This window comes from Calidris pugnax, unplaced genomic scaffold, assembly GCF_001431845.1.
Source record: "Calidris pugnax isolate Ruff unplaced genomic scaffold, ASM143184v1 scaffold40, whole genome shotgun sequence".
In the NCBI taxonomy this organism is placed as follows: Eukaryota; Metazoa; Chordata; class Aves; order Charadriiformes; family Scolopacidae; genus Calidris; species Calidris pugnax.
The window spans coordinates 968708-990533 of NW_015090796.1; the positions used below are offsets into that span (position 1 = coordinate 968708).

Below are 21826 nucleotides of genomic sequence, written 5' to 3' on the forward strand. Positions count from 1 at the left end.
AGAGTAAGTATCGCAATTGATAATTTTGCTGCTTAGCACCAAGAAGCAGAGTAAATTAAAATTCTCCTCACTGTGTGCCTTGGAGCCCATTCCACCTGACTCATCAAATGAAAAATTCATCAATTAATCCTCTGACAATAACGATATATACACAAAAATCAATCCGGGATTGATTTTTTGAGCCCAAACATGAAAACCAACCCCTGGCTTGCACATAATGTGAAATTTCTCTTCGCTCCGACCTTATTATTGAGTATAAAAGCGGGGAGTGTTCATAGAATTATTTGTTCTAAGTCAACTACAAAGGTGGGATTGTTTGAGGAAGGGCGTGCGCGCGGCGGAGATGTTCTGAAGGGCTCATCGGAGCCGGCGTTAATAAAGTTGTCAGATGCCTGTAAGGGCAGGGCTGATGGGACTCCCCCCAGAAGGCAACTGGTGGAGAGAGAGGCCGACGGCGGGGGTCTGACAGGAGACCACCCAGGGCAGCTCCGCGCCGGCCCCGAACCGGGGCAGGATCAAAGGGGAGGGAAGAGACCAGGAAAAATCGGCTAAAATGGGGAAAAGGGGAGTGGGGGGGAAAACCTTCTTGGTTAGGGGGGGAACACCACCATGTAGGGGGCTCAACGGGGAGGTCAAGGCCTGGTGGGGATGGTGGTGGGTTCTTGGCGGCAGGAAAAACAGACAGTAATTTGTCAGGTCTTTTTCTTGTGATTCATCCTGCTTTTTCAGCGAAAAGGAAAAATCACAGCGTTGGGGTGGCCGGTACATCCCGATATCTGTGTGCATAAATCCACTGCAGGGTGTGCAGGACACGTTGGGGTGATGAGGGGTCTTCCCTGACACGGCGACGTGCTAATCCCATGGGCAGTTAAAAACCTTGCTCCCTGTTTGGGCTAACGATCCATCACTCCAGATCAGATTGATGCTGGGGAGTGTTTTTGTGCCGCATTAAGGACCGAAACGCGGAAGGTACACAGCAGAAATCCCAGATAAGGAAATCTCTCAAGATAAACACAGGTTGCTTTTTTTATTTGAGGTACAAAAGAAAAGTAGCCTGACTCCTGCAGAAAGGCGTATAGGCTTAGGGTTTTAACTCCTCATCAGATTAATATTTCAAGCAACCTTACCTCCAGTGTAAGAAACGCTGATAGCAACTTGTTGAGTAAGTTCTTCCCTCTGAATGCAGCACGAAGGAGGAGATAAAAATCTTTTGAGTTGAAAGAACTCGTTTTTTTGTTCTTTGTATCACCTCTGGCAGCTACTTGCCGCTTCCTTCCCATATATAAAAATAATATAATATTCAGGCTGTAAAGAAGAACCCCAATGACGTTAAAGAGTTGAAAATCGACGCGCCGCAGCACGCAGCCTATAATCAAATAGTGGATGTATTACCTTTTGATGGGTCTTTGTGAACGCATGTACTCACGGCTCAGATCAACATTAACATATTTATCAAGTTCTAGACGCGTGAAAGGTGGAAACACACTTTAGGAAGTCTTGATTGATGTGTATTTCCTCAGTGGTGAAACTAGAGAGGATTTTGGTAGGAACACAGACTGCGAGATAACTGTGTTGTTATTTTTACTTTCTTAGTTGAATGCGAAGACCACCGTCTTCAGAAACTGTATGTGTGATAGGAACAAGGATGTTGTCATAACTGTTTGTCAGCATATTAAATATTCAGATGTATGTGATGAATTTGGCTCCAAAGAGAGTATCAGAACCTATATCTGTTACCATGTAATATTTCTTTCTAAAATATTACCGCAAAGCATGACTCATTGCAGGAGAATTTTTGTTTGCTCTTTCAATTTACAGTTCTGTTAAGAGTCTTAAAGTGTAGACAGTTTCACAAATTATATTCATAGGTTTTGCTGTTGTCACATAATTAGAGAGTGAAGGAAGTTGGGAGGGAAAATGGTAGTTGGTATAACTTACTTTTAGTATATTAAAGTTGAGTCTGAATTCTGGTCTTTTGTTTCAACTGTGCTTCATACATTTTTTTATATGTATAGATTTACATAATCGATCCCTGTGGGAAATGTACTCTTACCAGAGAGTGAGTAATAAAGAGTAACTTGAAGGTAGAGAGCATGTATATATTTCAGAATATGCTTCAATAATTTATTTTTATAATGTTTGTTTGGGTTTACCTTTGTGATTTATATCATATTGGTAATGTATATTTTAAATTTTATTTGTGAATTCTTGTGTGCATTATTTCTAAATACGAGGCTAAAATGTACTATTACCATTTTGACAAAGCAGAGCAATTAATTTTTAATGCAGGTTAACATTAATTTGCTATAATAATAAAGTGATGCCATTTTATCTTTTGAGAGTCTGTTTATAGGATATTTTAATTTATGGATTATTTTAATAATTATAAATTATTTTGGTGATAGGGGATATTGCCTTTTTTTTTTTTCTTCATATATAAATTTCCTTGGTAAATTAGGTTTATATGTTATGGTCAGCTCGAGGTAAACGGACAAAATTGCTCCATGAATGTAGAGCCATTATTCAGGTGCGATTCCTTAGAATAGATTAAAATTCTTAATTTTCCCTTTTTCTTCAAAATGCGTTACGGAAGTTTCCTTCTTCGAGCAGGAACCGTGCAGCCGTTTTTCCAGGCTTGGCTTTTCACAGTTGCCTCTAATCCCTCTGCCACCCCCCTGTGCTAATTAATTACTGCTGCAGCCGGGGAGGGAGCAAGGGTACCAGGGGAGCAGCATCCTCTCTCTCCGTGTCACCCACAGCACTGCTCTGGCCAGGAGGCTGCCACTGTTATCAGGGGTGCCCCATTTCAATAATAAAGTGATGCCATTTTATCTTTTGAGAGTCTGTTTATAGGATATTTTAATTTATGGATTATTTTAATAATTATAAATTATTTTAGTGATAGGGGATATTGCCTTTTTTTTTTTTTTTTTCATATCTAAATTTCCTCGGTAAATTAGGTTTGTGTCTTATGGTCAGCTAGAGATAAACTGGCAAAATTGCTCCATAATTGTAGAGCTGTTATTCAGGTGCGATTCCTTAGAACAGATTAAAACTCTTCATTTTCCCTTTTTCTTCAAAATGCGTTATGGAAGTTTTCTTCTTCGAGCAGGAACCGTGCAGCCGTTTTTCCAGGCTTGGCTTTTCACAGTTGCCTCTAATCCCTCTGCCACCCCCCTGTGCTAATTAATTACTGCTGCAGCCGGGGAGGGAGCAAGGGTACCAGGGGAGCAGCATCCTCTCTCTCCGTGTCACCCACAGCACTGCTCTGGCCAGGAGGCTGCCACTGTTATCAGGGGTGCCCCATTTCAGCATGATTTCATCTTAAAACGCGTCGCTCATACACGCCAACATCCAACGCAGTTTAGTGCTTTTGTTTTTCCAAGTTCTACTTTCGTAGCTAATTAGTTATAAATGGATACTAGGGTGGGGTTTTTTTTTTGCCAATGATGCATATCTATGCTTTTTATTGTATGCAACTTGAATTTTAATTCAAATTCCTGAAATAGATGAAGAATATAACTAGTCTGGTTGTTTTTTTGGCAAAGGTTATGCTCTGTCGTATGCAATTAAATCAACATACTCAGATGCATGTGGTGAACTTAGGCACCAAATTAAGGTATCCAAATGAAAATACAGTACTTCCTGATGATTACACTGTGAAATCTCGCAAACTTCAAAAAAAATGAGCAGCAGGTAGCAAGGATCTCTTGTACAGGAAAGCTGTTTTTATGTACATATCTGAAAATGTCTATAAGCATCCCATATTAGGCAGATGGATTGGAGAATACCAGGTGCAGTTTGTGTTTTCAGTCTAGAAGTATGTGTTTCTCCAAGCTAATGAGAAAATTATGTGGTGTTTAACAAAAAAAAGGAAAACGCTCCTGCGTGCAGGCGATACCTAAACAAATTGTTATTGTTAAACTGCACTTTAGAATTTTATTGCTTAGTGGAGCTGAATCTTGCACCGACCTAAAATAAAGAGGGAGCACTGTGTTTCTTTGGAAGTTCCTGAGAAAGTGGCTTGTAGGACTCTTCTGAGAGGTCATGATGAAAACTGCTATTACAAGGTCTGTTATTGTGAAGGTGATGCTTTACCGTGCTTTTTTGAACTAATGGGAAATTAATACCGACCTTCAATTTTATCATTCTCTTGCGCGTCTTGCAGAAGTGTGGCCTTAGTACCTCAGCCACTTTGAATTCAGTTTGGCTGGGACTCGGGCTTTGTTTCAATATGCTTAAATTTCAGCATATGTTCAGCTGAACGAGAGCTTTGGTATACAGATGACAAGTCTAGATGTTACCATTTGCATCATTCCTTCCTCATTTAAAAAAAAATCAAAACATACATTACAGATGCTGAGTTTTGATTGACATTGAGGTGGGAATTGGGGTTTGGGGCCATCCGCTTTCTTGTTTGGTGTGCATGCTTGTTTTGTTCAGGCTCTAAATGAAAGTTAAGGATTTATGCTGTGCCCTTCTGGGATTTTTTTTTTATTTATTTTTTTTTTAAACAAATGGTACTGAGACTATTCATGCTGTCCTATCTTTGTATAATACTAGAAATCTTAACTGCGCCGGGCTTCGTGCAGAAATGAACCTTCCTAAGAGGACAAAAAGGCTGTGGTGGCAGAATCTCTTAAATTTGTTTTCTGTATCGCCCTTTTTCAATACTAACGCGCCGCGGCTCCATTTGAATAATAGACTGGCCTTCGCCTCACAAACGGGATGGAAATTCAGAGGTTGGTGTTTTTGCAATAGCGGGGGTAGAATGGGGAGACACCACAATCTGTCCTTCCCACTCTTCGCTCCGTTACGTGTTGGCTCTGCAGCTGATATGGCCCCGCTCCAGCTTGGGCTTTGCAGCTGATAAGGGTCTCCGAACAATGAATTATTTTAGAACTGTACTTTGCCATGTGAGCTGCATTGCCTAGGTAAAACGCGGTGAGCCGTAGGAAATAAAAAAAAAAAAAAAAAAAAACCATATTCTCTGGCCAGTTGGAAATAATTTCCTCACATTTGTGAGCCTTAGTCTTGTATCATTTTGATGTGGCTTTTGTGTTCTTTCTGAAATAGTTACTACTGCATTTAAGGTTTATATCACATAGTTGATAAGCTTTGCTGACATGGGCTTACTTTTAATAACATCTTTGCTTTATTAAAGAGATATGTGTCTTTTTACATGAAAAATATATCTTTTTTAAGAGATAAAGATGGTGGGATTTCTGACTAGACAAGCAGTGAGTATAACAGGCTTTATCTTATGTCACTTCTTAACTGCACATTAAGGTTTATCTCAGACTACAATAATAGTGTAGTTATAGGGATTTTCCTTAAAGTTTATTAGTGGAATTTGAAACATGTCTACTTTTGTGAAGGTATAGACCTGTAAAGCTCAAATTCATAACCGAGAATTTATGTTTTGTAAAAAAGTAAGGGAAAATAGAGTTGGTGAATACATCGAGACACATAGTTTTTCTGTCTGTGTAATACAGAGGTGTCTGAATGTGTGTATTATAGTTTATATCCTGCCATTGAAGCTAATACTTTTCCCAAGTGCCAAGATCAGTTTTCCAGCTCAGTTTTCCTCAGGTTGAAGGTTGGGTAGAAGAAAAGAGAAGGGAAGGGGAAAAAACACTCAGCAGCATCTCAACTGCAGAAACCAAACAGAGCTGGACACACCTTCAAAAAAGGTAGTATTCTTTTCTTCTCCTAAGGCAATTTTTATGCCAAATTGGCAAATTCACTTCTTTAATCTGGGCCTAGGCCGTCCTTTTGCCGTTGGAATTTTTTTGTGGCATCAAGGAGAAGCTCTAGGAAATAGAGACAGTTGGTGGTGAAGGTGGTTGTAGAAATGGCGAGGGTTGCCACTTTCACCAATTCCAGATGAGGGGTTGCTGGGTGATTGTGCCTACAGGATAATGACATCCCCAGGGAAGTGCACGCCAGGGCCAGGCTTTGAGGAGCAGAGATTACAAAGGCCCATTTCTGATATAAATTAAAGGGTACCTACAGGTATTTGCTCGAAATGCAAGAGCTCGACTGCCCTCCGCTGAAGTAGAGAATGTTATTGTCTCTGCAGGTAAATTGCTTCAGAAAAGCCAAAGTACAGCTGAAGTCACCAGCTTTCTTCCTCCTGAGCAATGGCTGCGGCACGTACGCTTCATCGGGAGGTTTGATGGGAAAAAGGCACAGCCTTCAAAGGCATCTTGCTCCCTTTATTTGACGTAGTATAACGTTCATTATCCATTGTTACCCTATGTAAATCCACTTTTTACCCCTAATCCACCTCTCTTCCACGCTCCTCTTGAAGGACACTTCTCATGAGAGCCTTTTACAAGCGAAGTGGCCTTGTCGCTTTGTTGAAACTCTTTAGAGTTTAGTTGCCATCATAATTCAGGGGAAGAAGTTCTCCAAAGAAAAGTCCTCATTGTGTCCTAGACATGAACTCGACAAATATTCCGACCCGTTGAGATTACCATCTTTGCCTCCGCATATCCTCAGCTACTTCTTTGGTTTTGCCTTAAACTTCTGAGTATTTCTAATCCATGTGAAGTCCCCGAAGAGTTGCGGTAGGGCCCTGCTCCTGTGGGTTGCCACCCCTCAGCCCTGCCACATCACTGGGAAATATTCACAGAATTGGGGAGGACTAGTGGCAGCATGCCTGCTAACAAAGGGAATATTTGTCAGCCTTGCCTGTGTGTGGACTCCCTGCTCCACTCCTGTTCCTCTCGGCTTGAATTCCGTATGAGCAAAGAAATAATCTCTAACAGCATTTCAGATGAGAGCGCTCATAGGAACTTTGATCAGCTCCTGCCTGCCAAAAGGCAGCCTTTGCTACCTTCAGTTATTGACAAGGGCTTGAACCCAATATCAGTGGTGTGTATGTGTCTGCAGCTGCTGGGTAAGTGTTGTGCATGTCTGTGACATCATTTGTCAAACTTGGTGTGTGGCTTGATAGCTGATGTCTTCTGTGCTCTTCATCCAAGCGCCCCGTCAAAACAGTGATAGATCTTGTGAGTTCCTGGAGGTTTTTGGGAATGGTAGCTAAACACAGAAAACATATGAAAGTGTTTTCCCTTCTTGGCACTTGGCAGCCTAAGTTCATCTCTTGAGATGAGCTCGGCGTTTTATCTGCATCAGTTAATTAAATTAGTGGTGTTCTTTCCAAAGCCGCTTTCGTCGCTGACCTTGTTTGCAGAGTCCTGGCACCGTTATCTTGGAGGGAGCCAACCCTCTACACCCTCCTGGCTCTCCGAGAGCGTAGCCTGGTTATCAAAATGCTAAGTTGCCTGGTGAGAGAGAGAGAGAAAAAGAGTCTTTAAATGAATCATGCAGTGGGTTATGCATTGTGTCTCCATCTGTTATCAGTTAGAAGGTGAACCTTTCCATCCAGACATCAAGGCGTGCTCCGGTATGCATTGTCTTTGGCTTGCTTCAAGAAACACGCCAGAATGTGAAGTCTGTGGAGCATGAAGGGAAAGCAAGTGGCAGACTTCTTATGGAAAAGTGTTGTGCCTGCGACAGGGCGGGTTTTGGTGCCAAGATCAGACCAGCACGTAATTGTTGGAACCGTGCAGGTGTCGCCCAGCGGCGCTTGCCCGTTACGGTGGAATTTGGACCAATCTCTGCATGAAGTTGGAAGGTTACATGCAGCAACGGCAACTCTTGCAGACGTTTTAGGGACTGTCGTCCCCAAACCAGCCCTTCTCCTGCGCCTTCCCAAAACTGGAGACTTTCAAACCCCACCTGGACACGTTCCAGCCTGCTTTGGGTGACCCTGCTCTGGCAGGGGGTTGGACTGGATGATCTCCAGAGGTCCCTTCCAACCCCTACAATTATGTGATTCTGGGAACCACTGTCGAGCTATGAAGGAGCTGGGAGAGGGATCTTTCCTACCATCAAGGAGTCCTGAAGTGTCCGTGTAGCAGTGAGCCATTTCGCTGTTCAGAGGGTACTGGCCCTGAAATACGTGCAAACACACAGCAAAATCATCCTGGCAGAGGAGCTTTAGAAGGCCTTGGTGTGAAACAGCTTCACTATTCACATAGGAAATTGTCCTTTCTGATTTTTTCCTGTTTTTCACACCCCGGTTTTGCAAATTCTTTGAAAACTGTACTGCCTTTCCTGTCCCCCAACGTCAGCAGCAATTTTTGAGAAGTTACTTTCCCAAGCCTTCAGGACAAGAGGTAACGGGCATAAACTTGAACATAAGACGTTCCATCTAAACACAAGGAGGAACTTCTTCACTTTGAGGGTGGCAGAGCCCTGGAAGAGGGTGCCCAGGGAGGTGGTGGAGTCTCCTTTTCTGGAGACATTCAAACCCCACCTGGACACGTTCCTGTGGGACCTGCTCTGGGTGGACCTGCTCTGGCAGGGGGTTGGACTGGATGGTCTCCAGAGGTCCCTTCCAACCCCATAGCATTCTGGGATTCTGTCATTCTATGAAGCCTGTCTGCTCCTTTAATAATCAGTGTCTTGAAATTACTGCTCTTTCTTAGCCTACAAAGTTCTTACTTCACCATTAGGAAGTGTTTAGAAGAGTTCAGGAGCTGGATATGTTCTTTTATTTGCTTCTGGGCTGGTAACAGGGAACAAAATCAAAAGAAAAGATTACTATTGAGTTCGATGCGATGTACTAGCACTAGATGCTTGAAATGTGAGACAAATGCTAGACATGTTATCCAGAACTTAGTTTAATGTCTTGCCCAAATATTTTCCCTCTTGCAGCATCCTAAATAGTTGTATATTTTTCGTGCTGTCTCTTGTTCAGTTCTTTAGAAAAGCGGGATGAGAGACCCATTACCTGCCCCAAAGGGTTTCCAGCCAAAGCTTCATAAAGTAAAAATACAAATATTATTTATTCTCCTTCCACAGCCACAGATATTGAGACACAACAGGCTTGTGTCTTGGCTGAAACACAGATGCTGATTCAGTAGCACGGCTGGTTTACAGTTCAAGAGTTTGGTTTTTATAGTTTTGTGCATAAACCATTTGACCATACTTGTCTTGCTCGGTATCTTTCAGTAGGCAGTATTTTTAACTAGTCTATTTCTAAATGACTTACCAGTAGCTCCTGCATCTTAACAGTGTTCCTGAGCAGCTGATTATATTAACTGCGCTGAGAGCATCTGTAATAAAGAAAACCTGCTGTTTCCTGAGCCGTTTGGTCTAAATTGTTAGTGCTCCGGCTGTGGGTAAAAACGTGCGGAATATAATGTGAATACAGTATTCAAATGCAAGTATGTTCTGATCCTGTGTTGTGCTCTAAGTATCAAATACTTTTCTTTAATTTTTTAATTACTAGAGTCACGTTTTGGGCTCTAATTTCACCTCTGTCGTTCAGCTGTTTCACTGAGTTGTTGGGAAGAGCTGCCCAAATGGCTGGATCCCTTCTTCACCGCTTTTGCCCGACAGAATTGTGCTGTTGCTCTTTAACTTCAGCGGCGCCTCTCTCTGCCAAACTGAAATGATGTGAAAAATTTAGTTATATGTCTATCACACTTATTTTTCTTCTAAGTGACATTATTGGCCCCGCTAATAGTGTGACTAACCTCATAATATTCAGTCTCCTTCCCCCAGGAAACGTGGCTCTGTTCTTCCCCATTTAATTTGATGCCAGACCATGTGGTGTTCCTTTCAAGTTCTTCTTTATCTCAGTGTTGTAGTGTGGGGGGACCTCTCTAGATTATTTCAATCTCTCTTCATATGTAAAGATAATGGCAACATCCACAATGGGACACAGTGACTGTAAGAAAGCACACAGCTTGGCGTTTCCTCTTTTTCTCTTCTCCCAACTTCAACCATGGTCTTTCCTCTGAAAGAAGGAAAACCACGGAGCTTATCAAAATAACTTACCTCCCTGACTATTGATTGTCTCCTTTAATGGTCCGTTAGAATTAGATGGAGAAAATACTTTTTCAGATCTTTTGGTCTGCCCCCCTGCCAGCTCTGCATTGTTCCCTTCATTATGCCACTGAGGGCTTCTTCTAGTTTGTTGAGAAATTATTCCACAATTTCACTGTCAGGAAGATTTTCCTGATATGCAGCGTGCATTTTCCCTCTTTTTTTTTTTTTTTTTTTTTTATTTGATCTGACTATTCCTAGTTATATTTCTCTATCATTTCAATATTCTGCTTTCTTTCCAATGTACTGAGGTGTTTCAGGCATTCCTGCATGGCTGCCTCTCAGCTAAGCTAACAATTTAACTGGTGATTCAGCATATAATTATTTTTTTTGTGTTTTTCCTTTAATCATCTCTTATTTCAGTATCTTGATATTGAAAGTGATAGGGAAGATTGCAGAACTGAATATAAAAGAGGTCTATTACCTATGATTTCCCAAGCTTTTTTTTTTTTTTTTTCTCACTTCTACTCTTGTTATTCTGCAAACCTACTCTATTATTCTGCAAACTTAATATAAGTTTAGCAACTGATATAATCTCAAGGTCACTTATTGCCTTTTAAATTTGTTTCTCTCATTACATGTATGGTCTTTGAACTATTTTACCTGTTTTATTCAGTGTCATTTTTATGATTCTAATCTCATTTTTTTATATTTTTCTGTATAAAGATCTGAATCTGAAAGCCCCGTAGGTTCTTTTGTATTATTTGTCTGTGTCTCTTCGGTATTTACATCTATGGCCAGTTCAGGATTTTCCATCTTTGATCCTGTTAACGTAGTCATTATCCTTTTTCAGTTTGTAACAATGTCAAAACGTGACTTTGTCAGCGAATTTATTTTTATCAGAGTGGTATTGTAAGATGTTGTCTATGCTGAAACTCAGATCAGTTATTTTTCCTGCGGTTTTGGTGTTGATTTATCCGTTTATTATTTTTCATAATTCTACTTTGCATTTTTATTTGTGGTTCTAGTATCCCATGAACTTCTCCCCCCGGATTGAAGCTGCAGGGCCATGTTGGAAAGGGCTGGTCACAGATTTGTGAGTAGTCGGGTACCTCGCTGGTGCAGGAAAACCTGCAATAAGTTGGGGATTTTTAGAAAATTTAGAAAGTTGAGCTTTTCTAAATGAGGTTTTCCAGCCTCATTTCCTCAAAGCTCTGTCTCCATCCCAGAGTATCATTTCCCAAACAAGTAGAGTCCATCCTTGTCGCTCATCCTCAGATGGCAAGTTTTCTTGAGCACAAAGTGTTCTTTATGGTTTTTATGTATGAAATTCAGAGCATGTGATAATCCACATTTCCATGACTGTTTAATTATTGTTATCTATCTCTTTCTGCTGCCTAACTTAATTCAGAGTGGTGAAAAATGAAAATCTTTTAAAACAATGTATGGAGAAGTTTAAGTACTGTTACCAAAAACCTTTCTCCGCATGCTTTAATTTTGTAATATACGTTGTTTTGTGAAATTAATTCAGACAGGAGTTATTTCAGTTTTTTACCTTCAAATTTAGCTCCAACTTTATTTGTCAGCTCTGTAAGTTGGAATGATTGTCTTAAGTGCTGAAACATTGACAACATGATTGCGATTTCATGGAATAACAGAAAAGAGTAAATTATTTGGGTTTATTCTGTCTGTTGATTGCATGGCAGCAGGGTAGGATTTCTGTCAAAAGCGTTAAGTTTAGTTAATTTTTTGAAATGAAAACCTGGAGGTGCTGCATTTGGCTGGCCATTGTCTTCTGTGGGGCTGGAAACAGACGTGCAATGACCTGTCAGCGCTCTGCTGCAATGCCATTGTGCATAAATAATTATTATTGCTTTCGCTGTTGACCTGCTGACTGTAGTCGGTGCCAAGGTATATATCACCCCTACCATTTGCAGGTTTCAGTACACTTATTCACGCTATTCTTTTATTGTGTAGTAAAATATTACCTCGGGTTTTAGAGGCTTTGACCTGTGGCACACAGGTAAAGCTAATATTTTACGGGAGTCGCTGTTGAATCAGGGGGTGGCTGTGTTTGTGAACGCTCATTCTGGTAGGCTGGGTGTGCTTTTGAGAGGTGTAGTGTGTTCTAAAATAATTTTAAAATCATTTGGACTTCTTTTCTTCATGCTTTTAAAGAGAGTCAAATCCAGACTGTCCTAAGTTGGGTGTTTCTTTAAAAAAAACCAACAGTCAGTTGTGAATCAGTATGTGAAAGTCATAAATACATTTTTTTATTCCCAGATCTCGAAGGATTTGTTCTCTTCTTTATTTCCATCCTTTTTTAATTCCCATCAGTTACTCCTTGCCTCAGTCCTTTGCGGCTACCTTTTGCCCTCCTGTTGTCTTCTCCTGCCTTTGCACATCATCCAGCTTGGGGTGATTTTTTTCACTTTCCTATTTATCTCCTTCCTTCTTCACTGCAGAGCGCTGGGCATCCAAGGGCAACCAGCATCCATGACCTTGACATGAGGCTGAGCAACCATCCTCATTGTTTTCCTGCCTTCTGATGGTTCTCATCAGTTTGTGAAAATCTGTTTAGAACATTAGATTTTTGGGACCTGAGTTGTACCTCAAGAAGCAGAGCCGAGGAGTGCATCCCTCTGCTGTTTCAGCTTGGTTCCCTACTGTGCTTGTGCAGCAGGTCTCCCAGTTGTCCCACCATGCCTTCACTGTCATCAGAGAAGCTGTGGCTGCCCCATCCCTGGAGGGGTTCAAGGCCAGGTTGGAGGGGGCTTGGAGCAACCTGGTCTGGTGGGAGGTGTCCCTGCCCAGGGCAGGGGGTGGCCCTGAGGGGGCTTGAAGGTCCCTTCCAACCCAAACCAATTTGTGATTCTGTCTAAGAGCTGGAAAACTGGGTTTCTTGCCTGTGAAAATGAGTCAGAAGGGGTATTTCACCCAAATTTGTGTAGGTTGGTGGACTCTGGATCCCCAGCCCCTGCCTTTCAGCTGTGCTGGTTGTCCATGTCAAGCTGCTGACAAGAACCTTCTCTGCATGGCTGGTTCTGTGGTGGGTCAGTGTTGTCCACGGTTTGTTAGCTTTGTTGACTGTATTGAATTGCACCTGGCAAGAGCTGGGCATGGCTGTGCTCAAATAAATACAGCTACATAAAAGCCAGAGCAGCCTTTGGAAGAACATTCTCTTAAAAAAAAACCCTCTATATTTACCAGTAAAAGAAGTTGGTGATATAAGACTGAAAAATTACAGATATTCTCTGCTATTCTTAGTGGTATGAAATACACTGTAAGATTGCCAAGCAGGGAATTATTAAAACAGTTGTGTAGCTAATCCCGTAAAGTTCCTGTTCATATTAAGCTAAAGTTCATATTCAGAAGAAGTGCAATTGCAGTATATTTAAAAACTGCACAAAAAAAATCATACATTTCAACTGTAGCTACTAGTGTGTTGGTTATTTAACGAAATCTATATTTCTTGATATGGTTAAAATTGCAGTGTAGGGGCATTTTGTGCATACAATATTCAATATTCAACTTCTACAATATTCAATATACAATACTCAACTTCTGCATACACATAAGAACAACATATGCTGCATTTAATATCTTCTCCCCTATCTCATTTTTCCTTTTTAATTTACTTTTTTATTGCAAGTCAGCCGCGCAGAGCCACATAATAAATGCAGTATTGAAAGTATTGAAAGTCTTAATTGATGACATGGATGCATGAATGTTTCACGCGGCAGAAAATGCAGAAGGTTTCCTGAAGGGATGCAAGGGAAGTGTTTAAATTTTAAGTAGCAAATATTGGCAGCTCTCAGAGTGGGAGCACAGTGTTTAAATATTCCTCCACTCTCAGATTTTTTTGTCTTTTATCGCTTCTTGGGGAGAGCCACCCATCTTTTCCACATGGCCCCATAACTCGCTGTGCTGATGTCAACGTTGCCATGAGCTTGCGGTTATAAAACTCCAAACTAGTTTTTAACAATGCACCGACTTAAAACTGTGACCTTTTAGGTAAGGAGGAACAGGGCACTCCAGTCTTCTCCATGCTTGAGGAAACACCGAGGCCAAGAGGAGCCAGCTCTTTAGTCAGTTTCGCCTCTTGTTTTTCTGACTGTGGTTTCAAAAGTAGAATTTGAGGGTAAATCTGTCAAACACTGGTGTAAATCCGCATCAGGCTGGCCTCTCTGCTTTCCTGGGCTTGCCACAAGAACACGTGTGGCCACATGAGGGGAGAAACCTCACCTGAGATACCTCGCATGTGGGTACATCCACCCAACACAGGTCCAAGCTTGAGGAACTGGAGTGAGTCCAGAGAAGGGCAACGGAGCTGGTGAGGGGTCTGGAGCACAAGTCTTGTGAGGAGCAGCTGAGGGAGCTGGGGGTGTTCAGCCTGGAGAAAAGGAGGCTGAGGGGAGACCTTCTGGCTCTCTCCAACTCCCTGAAAGGAGGGTGTAGCCAGGGGGGGTCGGTCTCTTCTCCCAAGGAACAGGCCATGGGACAAGAGGAAACAGCCTCAAGTTGCACCAGGGGAGGTTTAGGATGGAGATTGGGAACAATTTCTTCCCACATAAGGGTTCTGAAGCCTTGGAATGAGGTGCCCAGGGCAGTGGTGGAGTCACCATCCCTGGAGGGATTTCAAAGCTGGGCAGACGTGGTGCTGAGGGACATAGTTTTTTGATGGTTTTTGTCAGTGTTGGGTTGATGGTTGGACGCAATGATCTGAAAGGACCTTTCCGAGACCATTCTATGATTCTACAACTTTCTGGACGGGGCAGGCCCGGTCCCTCTTTTACCAAGCAGTCTCCCCACACATCTTGGCTTTCTCTGAGCGCTCTGAGGTACTTTGACATTTTCTACACTCCTGAACTAACCATCACCAGAGCCTACTCTGTCACATTGGGGGCAAGTCACATCCTAAAATTCCCATGAATGCAGGTTCCTCAAAAACAAAAAAAAGGTAGTGTTACCTCCCCCATGCTGGCCCTGGGAACATCTGGAGATCCTGCTGTGAAGGCCAGTACCCTTTCTGGGGGAGCATGGGCTGAAAATGAGTTGGAGGATACAACATGATGCCAGAGCTTGAGCCGGTGTCCTTGCTGGGTGGAGAGTGTTCTTGCATCCTCTCGGGCTGTGCCACAGCTGGAATAATCATTTGCTGTGGGTGGAAAAGGACTGTGTCATGTTTACACCTATTTTTGTGCCAGTACCTAAGCTAGCAGCAGTAACATAGCATACGAAGCCTTTATGTACAGAATTGCTTCTTGCAATTCTGCCTGGGCAAAATAGGTGATTTTATTTTTTTTTTTTACTGTGCTGCAGGAGGGGAGAGGAGAGGAGCAAGCTTGTGTAATGACAGGCACACTGGGAAAAAAAAAAAATAAATGGACAAATAATTAAAAGGAATTCATCTCTCATAACTTTGTAATTTGTGTTGCTGATGGTAAAAAAATACATGTATAAATAAATAAAAAAAGAAGGGATGATTTCAGCAGAGGGATTGAGAACATGCAGTATGCAGGCTTTTTTTTTTTTTTTTTTTTTTTTTTCCCAGCTAGAACAATATTCCTTTAGGGCATTTTGGAAGATGCAATAGCTGATTCTGAAGCTAATTTAACTGCGCGGATGTGCAGTGCTGTGTTTCTTAGGTGTAATCTGGGGAAGGGGGCAGGTAACTAAGGTAGCTGTGAAGTTAATGAAGCTGCAAACTTAAGTGGCTAATGTAATTTTCGCTCTTGTTTTATTTAAAGAGAGGCTGCCAGCTTGGACTACAGTCAATTTACAAAAAAATGTTTAGATACTTATAGAAAACACAACACGCTGCGCTCGCCAATTTCAGTGGCTCTGTAGTCATGTTTTCTGATGTGTGTGGGTTTTTTTTTCCATCTCTTGAAAATCTCAGTGAAACTATAGAGGGAGTCTGATCATGCAAACACTCGCATGCTGCGTGATTTCTCTGCATATAGTTTTCTGTGTAAAGTTACACATTTGCCTACATACCTGCTACGCTGGAAACCTGAATATTTACGAAGGGAGGCAGAGAAATTGATTATACATAGCACAGAATGATGTTATAAAAACAGAGAAAACCTATTGGAAAATCGGGAGGGGAATGTTTTTCTCCAGTTCTTGCAGTTCTAATAAGATTGGATGTTCATTGTAACATGATGGTTGAAAAGATAGAAGAAATGTGACTGTGTTTAAGCACTAGTCAATAGTTTAAGTTCCTAGATGCTGTACTTTGATGGACCCTTTTCTAGCACGCATAGAATAATTTTTGAAATGTTTTCTGAATACTAATACAGAAAAAATTCTATTTCCCACTCTTGCTTGGGAAATTTTGCAGGAACTTGCAAAACACACAGTTGTAATTGATGGTTGCAATATATTGCCCCATGGGGGCCACGTTAAGCTTGCTACCACAATTCAGATATTTTTTATTTTTGTTTGTTAGTATATACTGTGCAAAATCTGCCATTAATACTATTTTGGGACAGAATTTTCAATAAATGTTTGGCTGGAAAAAGTGAGCTGGTGAAAGGACAACCTGTTATTATCATTATAGTAACTCTTGGGTGTCCCTTTCAAGATTGGTCTTCAATATTCAGAAATCTGTACAAGCAGAAAAAAAAGAGATTGCACGTTGTCAGGTCTTGTGGCAAGCAGTTTCTTTCAAGGTAGGACTGTTAAATGATCCTGTAATTGACGTATTCATACTACTTCCAGTGAAAAAATCTTATTCGACAGACAGGAGATGCGTTAGAGGAACTCTTTGCTTCAGCATCTTTGAAATCTGCAGGAAGGAACCCTTTTTCTTTGAAATTTTACTTTTCTCTCATTCCCCGTACATTATGTAAAGCAAAGCTTAATCATGAAAGTGTTGACTGTTAAGCTGGGTAGTTCTGAATACATATGCAATGTGGTTTCCGTATTTACGGAAAAAATTCACAATTTTTCATGGAAACTGTGTAAGATATATCAAGGAGAATTTTTCTCTAGGTCAATACTCAATCAAATTGAGACTAATTTTCCCGGAAACTCTCAGCAGCACGTTTCTTCAGTGAGATCTATTCTCAAAACAAAATGTATATTTTGTTACAAGCAATTATGTACACCTTTGCAAGATTGTATTTCTTAAAATCTATCTAAAATTTATTAGCTATTTCTAAGGTTCTCAATTTGGTCTCTTAAGTAATGGTATAATTTTGACAGGTGCTAATATGGACCCTAATGGGGAAAGTACATTTTTAAAACCTGTTTTTATTCAGACTCGTTACTTTGAGAAGAACCTGCTGAAGGCATCTGATGATCCAACTTTATTCCCTGTAACATCATGATTTATTTTCATTCTGTTACATCATCATTGCTGTATCATTGGAATTGAATCATGTGGATCATCATCCATGTCTATAATTTCCAGGTCTTTAAGGTAATCAGTAATTTCTGGTTGCAGGAAATAAATTAATGGAAACTTGCAATTTATAGGAGATTTTAATCTCTAAATAAGTAAAACACGTTCCCAGTTGCAGAAATTTCCTGTTCTTAGGAGTTCCGCTGTTGTCATTGATATATTTAACATCTTCCATTAGAATGCAGCCACATCTCCCACCTTTTTAACTGATTGGAATGTCTAACCTGTCATCAGACATTTTGTACTTTGATTTAATTAGTATTGGCGACTCCTGTATTTTAACCATGAGATGTAACTAAAACTCCTGGTGCCTTATAGAAATCATAAATAAATATCACCCAGCATATCAGTTTGGGATCCTCGTAAGATGATTTTTTATTATGAAAAGCTTCTGGTCGAGGCAACTGGAGTTTGCCAGGGCACGGCCTATTCTTCCCTCCATAATCCAGTAGCTCTCGTTGTGCATAATCCCCTTTTCCAAACAAAACTGCCGTGCCTGAACTTGCAGGGGAAGTGTTTGCAGATACCGGTGGCGACGATTTATCTCGGCCTTTTCTGGAGCTGAAATATTTTGAGGTATCGAGAGACTTGCTTCTGTTAACCAAAAACAACAGAGGGTGCTCTTTCATACTGCATACTAACACGTATATTTCCATAGCACTCAACGCCCGTGCCTTGTCTTATCTCATTATTCCTACGCTGCTCGCCGGAATATCTCAATATCAAAAAAAAGTTTTTAAGGCGAGTGTGGCTGCTTTAACTCCTGAGAGTTTTCCACCGTCCTTCCCAGGTGGCACAGGATGTGCAGAGTTACCCCTTTCTTCTCTTTCCTTACCCTACTTCAGGATCGTCCTTCCCAGGTGGCACGGGATATGCAGAGTTATCCTTTTCTTCTCTTTCCTTACCCTACTTCAGGATTTCTACGGGGGGGGAAAGAAAAAAAAGGAAGAAAGAGTAGAATAGATAATACCAGCCTCATTCTTCCGCAGCACCATCGGATCCTTTTTGTACCATCAACATTTTCTCCGGGCTGGCTATTGGCGGGCGGCTCTCGCAGTTATTGACAGCAAAATCCAATTAGACCTCCCTCCTTGTCGCCTCGTTCGCGTTCTCCAAATAGTTACTTAAAGAGTAGGGTTGGGAGATCTGGATTGTGTTCAGACCTCTGTCACACAATTCTTGTAAGAGCTTCGGCAAATTCTCTGAGCTTCGTTTTTTTTTTCCATCTGTAGAATAGGAGGAATGGTAATTGTGTGCCAGCTGTCTGGTGGTGGGCAGAACACTCAAAAGTTTCTCTGTTCCCATCGTGCTGAAAACGCAAAAGGTCTGTGAAGCGTTTTCCACGCTGACTGCTCATCATCCCCAGGAGCCAAGGCTTGGAGGACGTGGAAGCTGTCTTCCAGCGCGAGCATTGCTTCTCGGGATAGTGCCCACTTGGAGAGGAGCGAGGAAGCAGCCACTGCTGGCTGTGCCATATTGGGCGAGCAGAAGACGCGGGGCGGCAACGGCTGCCATCAGACCCAGATCTGGGGAGGCTGCTGGGACACCCAAGGGTGGCTTCTCTACCCAAAACGACTCCCTCATCTTCTGAAAAACCCACCACGTCCAGCTACCTCGCGGTAGTCACGGTGGCTAACCTAAAGACCTGCCTCTCGCGACCGCTGTTAATGGAAAGAACACAAAGTGGCATGAGTTTTAATTTTTTTTAAATTTACTACCTTATACATGGCACTAGCTATGGCTTGATGTTTTCCTGTTGCAGTCGTCTCAACCTTTCTGTCTTCTTCCATTAATGGCTTCAAGCTGGAGGGGAACAGATTTAGATTGGAGATCAGGAGGGGGTTCTTCACTGTGAGGGTGGTGGAGCACCAGGGAGGTGGTTGAGGCCCCTTCCCTGGAGATATTCAAGGTGAGGCTCAATGAAGCCCTGGGCAACCTGGTCTAGTTGGGGGTGTCCCTGCTGACTGCGGGGGGTCGGACTAGATGACCTTTGGAGGTCCCTTCCAGCCTGGGCAATTCTATGATTCTATGATTACTAGACATCCCTGCGAGGTCTCTGTGAGTTTTGTAGGTAATGCCCGTAAACACCCATTCCCAAGCCAGAGTGAGCTGCTTGGGTGCTCACAAGTACTCCACACTCTCAAAAGTGCCCGTTTCTCCAAGAACGGGATATATTTCCTTTCTGAGAAAAAACAGTGACATTTCTAAATCCCTGAATTCAGTTTTCTGAAATACCTCTAAAGCAATGTGGAATCCAAGGAGAGTGGAAGGCGTAACGGGCTTTTGGAGCCAAGAAGTGGCATGTGCTCAGATATGGGGGGTTTGTATTTTTATTAAATTAGTGTTTTACAAAACTGAAGGCGTGTTTACTTTGCCTGGGGATGGCATTAACTTTGACTCCTGCTGCTTAGTAAAGGAAGACGAATGCACACTAGAGCTGTTGAAAAACCATTACACGTGATATCTGAGAAGGCTAGCTCATTTTCTTAAATACATTTCTTGAAAGAATAAGAGAAAACTTACTTTGAAAATTTGAATTTAAAAAATGTTAAGGACAAATGTTCTCAATGTGTTTTGTCTTTCCAAATCTTTCTGTTAATATATGTGCAGTTAGCACAGACAATACATTTTATTTGCACCCTTGGACAATGTCCAAGGAGACTTTCGTATTTCTCTTCCCTGTTGCTGTGGTTATGTATGGTTGTTTTGTGGGGTTTCTTCTAGAAAAAAAAACCAAGAAGATAGAAAGGGGAAAGCTACTACAATCGAGTATTTTCATGCAAAATTTCATCTTCAGAAATGCACAACATTCTGTTCAGTGTCCCTTGCACCTGTGGCCGGCCTGTGCAGAGGTAATTGCAGGACGAAGCCCAGTTATGCTTTGGGCAAAAATGCCCACTGGCTTTTTGACAGATCCATTGGCTTTTTGTTGAGAAATCACTTCAGTTTACCAGTTTCCCACACTGCAAAATATTATGCATGCGTTTAGATTTTTAGGTGCAGACTTGTCTCAAAGCACTGTAAAATTCAGGGAAGGTATTCCTAAATACATATATATATATATATATATATATATATATATATAGGCTGTTTTGGGGCAATGTGTGATAGGTTTAACCCACTACTGCTCGGGGCATTTTTTTCTTTAAATACTGCATATGACAGGAATAACGCAGCATAACACATCAGATTTTAGATGTCTGCTGTTTTGTTATGATGGATGATTTAGGCGCACCATTTTTGCTTTGTACATCTGTGAAATGGGTGCAGCAGCACACAAGTGATTCAGGCAATGTAATTAAACAGTGTAAAATGAGGGGATGTATTAGGATCTGGTGCTAGTATTTTAGGGATACGCAGATCTTTTAATCTGTAACCGGGAAATGCATTGATCTAAAAAAAAGTTTGTGTATTAAAATGTTAGTCAAAGACACTGTTGTTGGCAAGTACCAGTGGGTTTGTGTCTTGTTTAAACAACGTGCCAGCTCCGTAGTTTGGGGACATGTTTAACATCTGACATACACCAGTTCCCAAATTCCGATCAGAGAGATTTGATATATAATTGATAACGTATATGGGTTGCAGGGCAGATTCAGCTTTAATAATACAAGACTTGAAATTAGTATTCTTCAAAAATGGCTTGGCCGTAGAGTAGTTGCAACACAAATTACGTGTTCTAACTTCTGCTAGGTGTGGATGAGGAAAATTACTGTAATTTCTGTGAGTTACCGTAAAAAGTGTATCAAATGTGGATTCATGGTGTGCAAATTGTGTTAGGGGATTAGAGGGTATCGGAACAGTGCTAGTGACAGCAGCATTATAAACTCAAAGCTAATTTTTTAATTTCTGTTTGCCACAATGCCGCAATGGAAAATTCAAATCAGCTCAGATATTTCTGTCGGTGTTTTCGGTGCGTACTGAATAATGTTAAACAACAGTAAGGCCAGAAAAACTAGTAGAAAAGCTAGCAGACAGCCCAGCATCTTAATTTCGCTTAAAATGCTTACCATTTTTTGCTTATTTTACCCTTCTATTGATATCCACTTGGCAAGCCCGGGAAGCCAAAAAAAAAAAAAAAAAAAAAAAAATCTCTTACATATCCATGATCAAAAATGAGCGCCTGATGGCCTGAAGGTTGAAATAATTATCTCTGGTGGCCGTGCAGATCTCAATGTCAAAGCTAAGAACCACAGGGCAGCAGAATTAAAGCATGAAAACTGGCATGAGCACAGACAACTGCTTGAGGCTCTTTATTACTGTTTGATACAGCGGCCCTTTGTTGGAAATCTTGTTGTTTTTTTTTTTTTTTTAGGTTCGAAAGCAACTGCGTGTGTCTAATCTCGCATTTTCCTTTATCATCAATTCCATTCCTCTGATATTTACAAAAGTAAGCAACATCACATGTGTTTATCCCCGTTTCCGAATTAGCCTGCGTGTGTGTGTACCCGAGGCTTTTCTGCTAATCTGCAGATAGGTGGCACCGTTCATACGGATTGGGGGAAAAAACGCCGCTTTTTTTTCCATCCTCCTCGCCGCCGCCACCAACCAACCAACCAACCAACCAACCAA

The 21826-nt window shown here is 41.4% G+C and overlaps 1 protein-coding gene across 4 annotated transcripts in view; it reads left to right on the forward strand.

Annotated features, from left to right (window-relative positions):
* The window catches only part of FAM172A (family with sequence similarity 172 member A), a 366710-nt gene that overhangs the window by 99840 nt on the left and 245044 nt on the right, over positions 1-21826 (forward strand). The window lies entirely within an intron of this gene.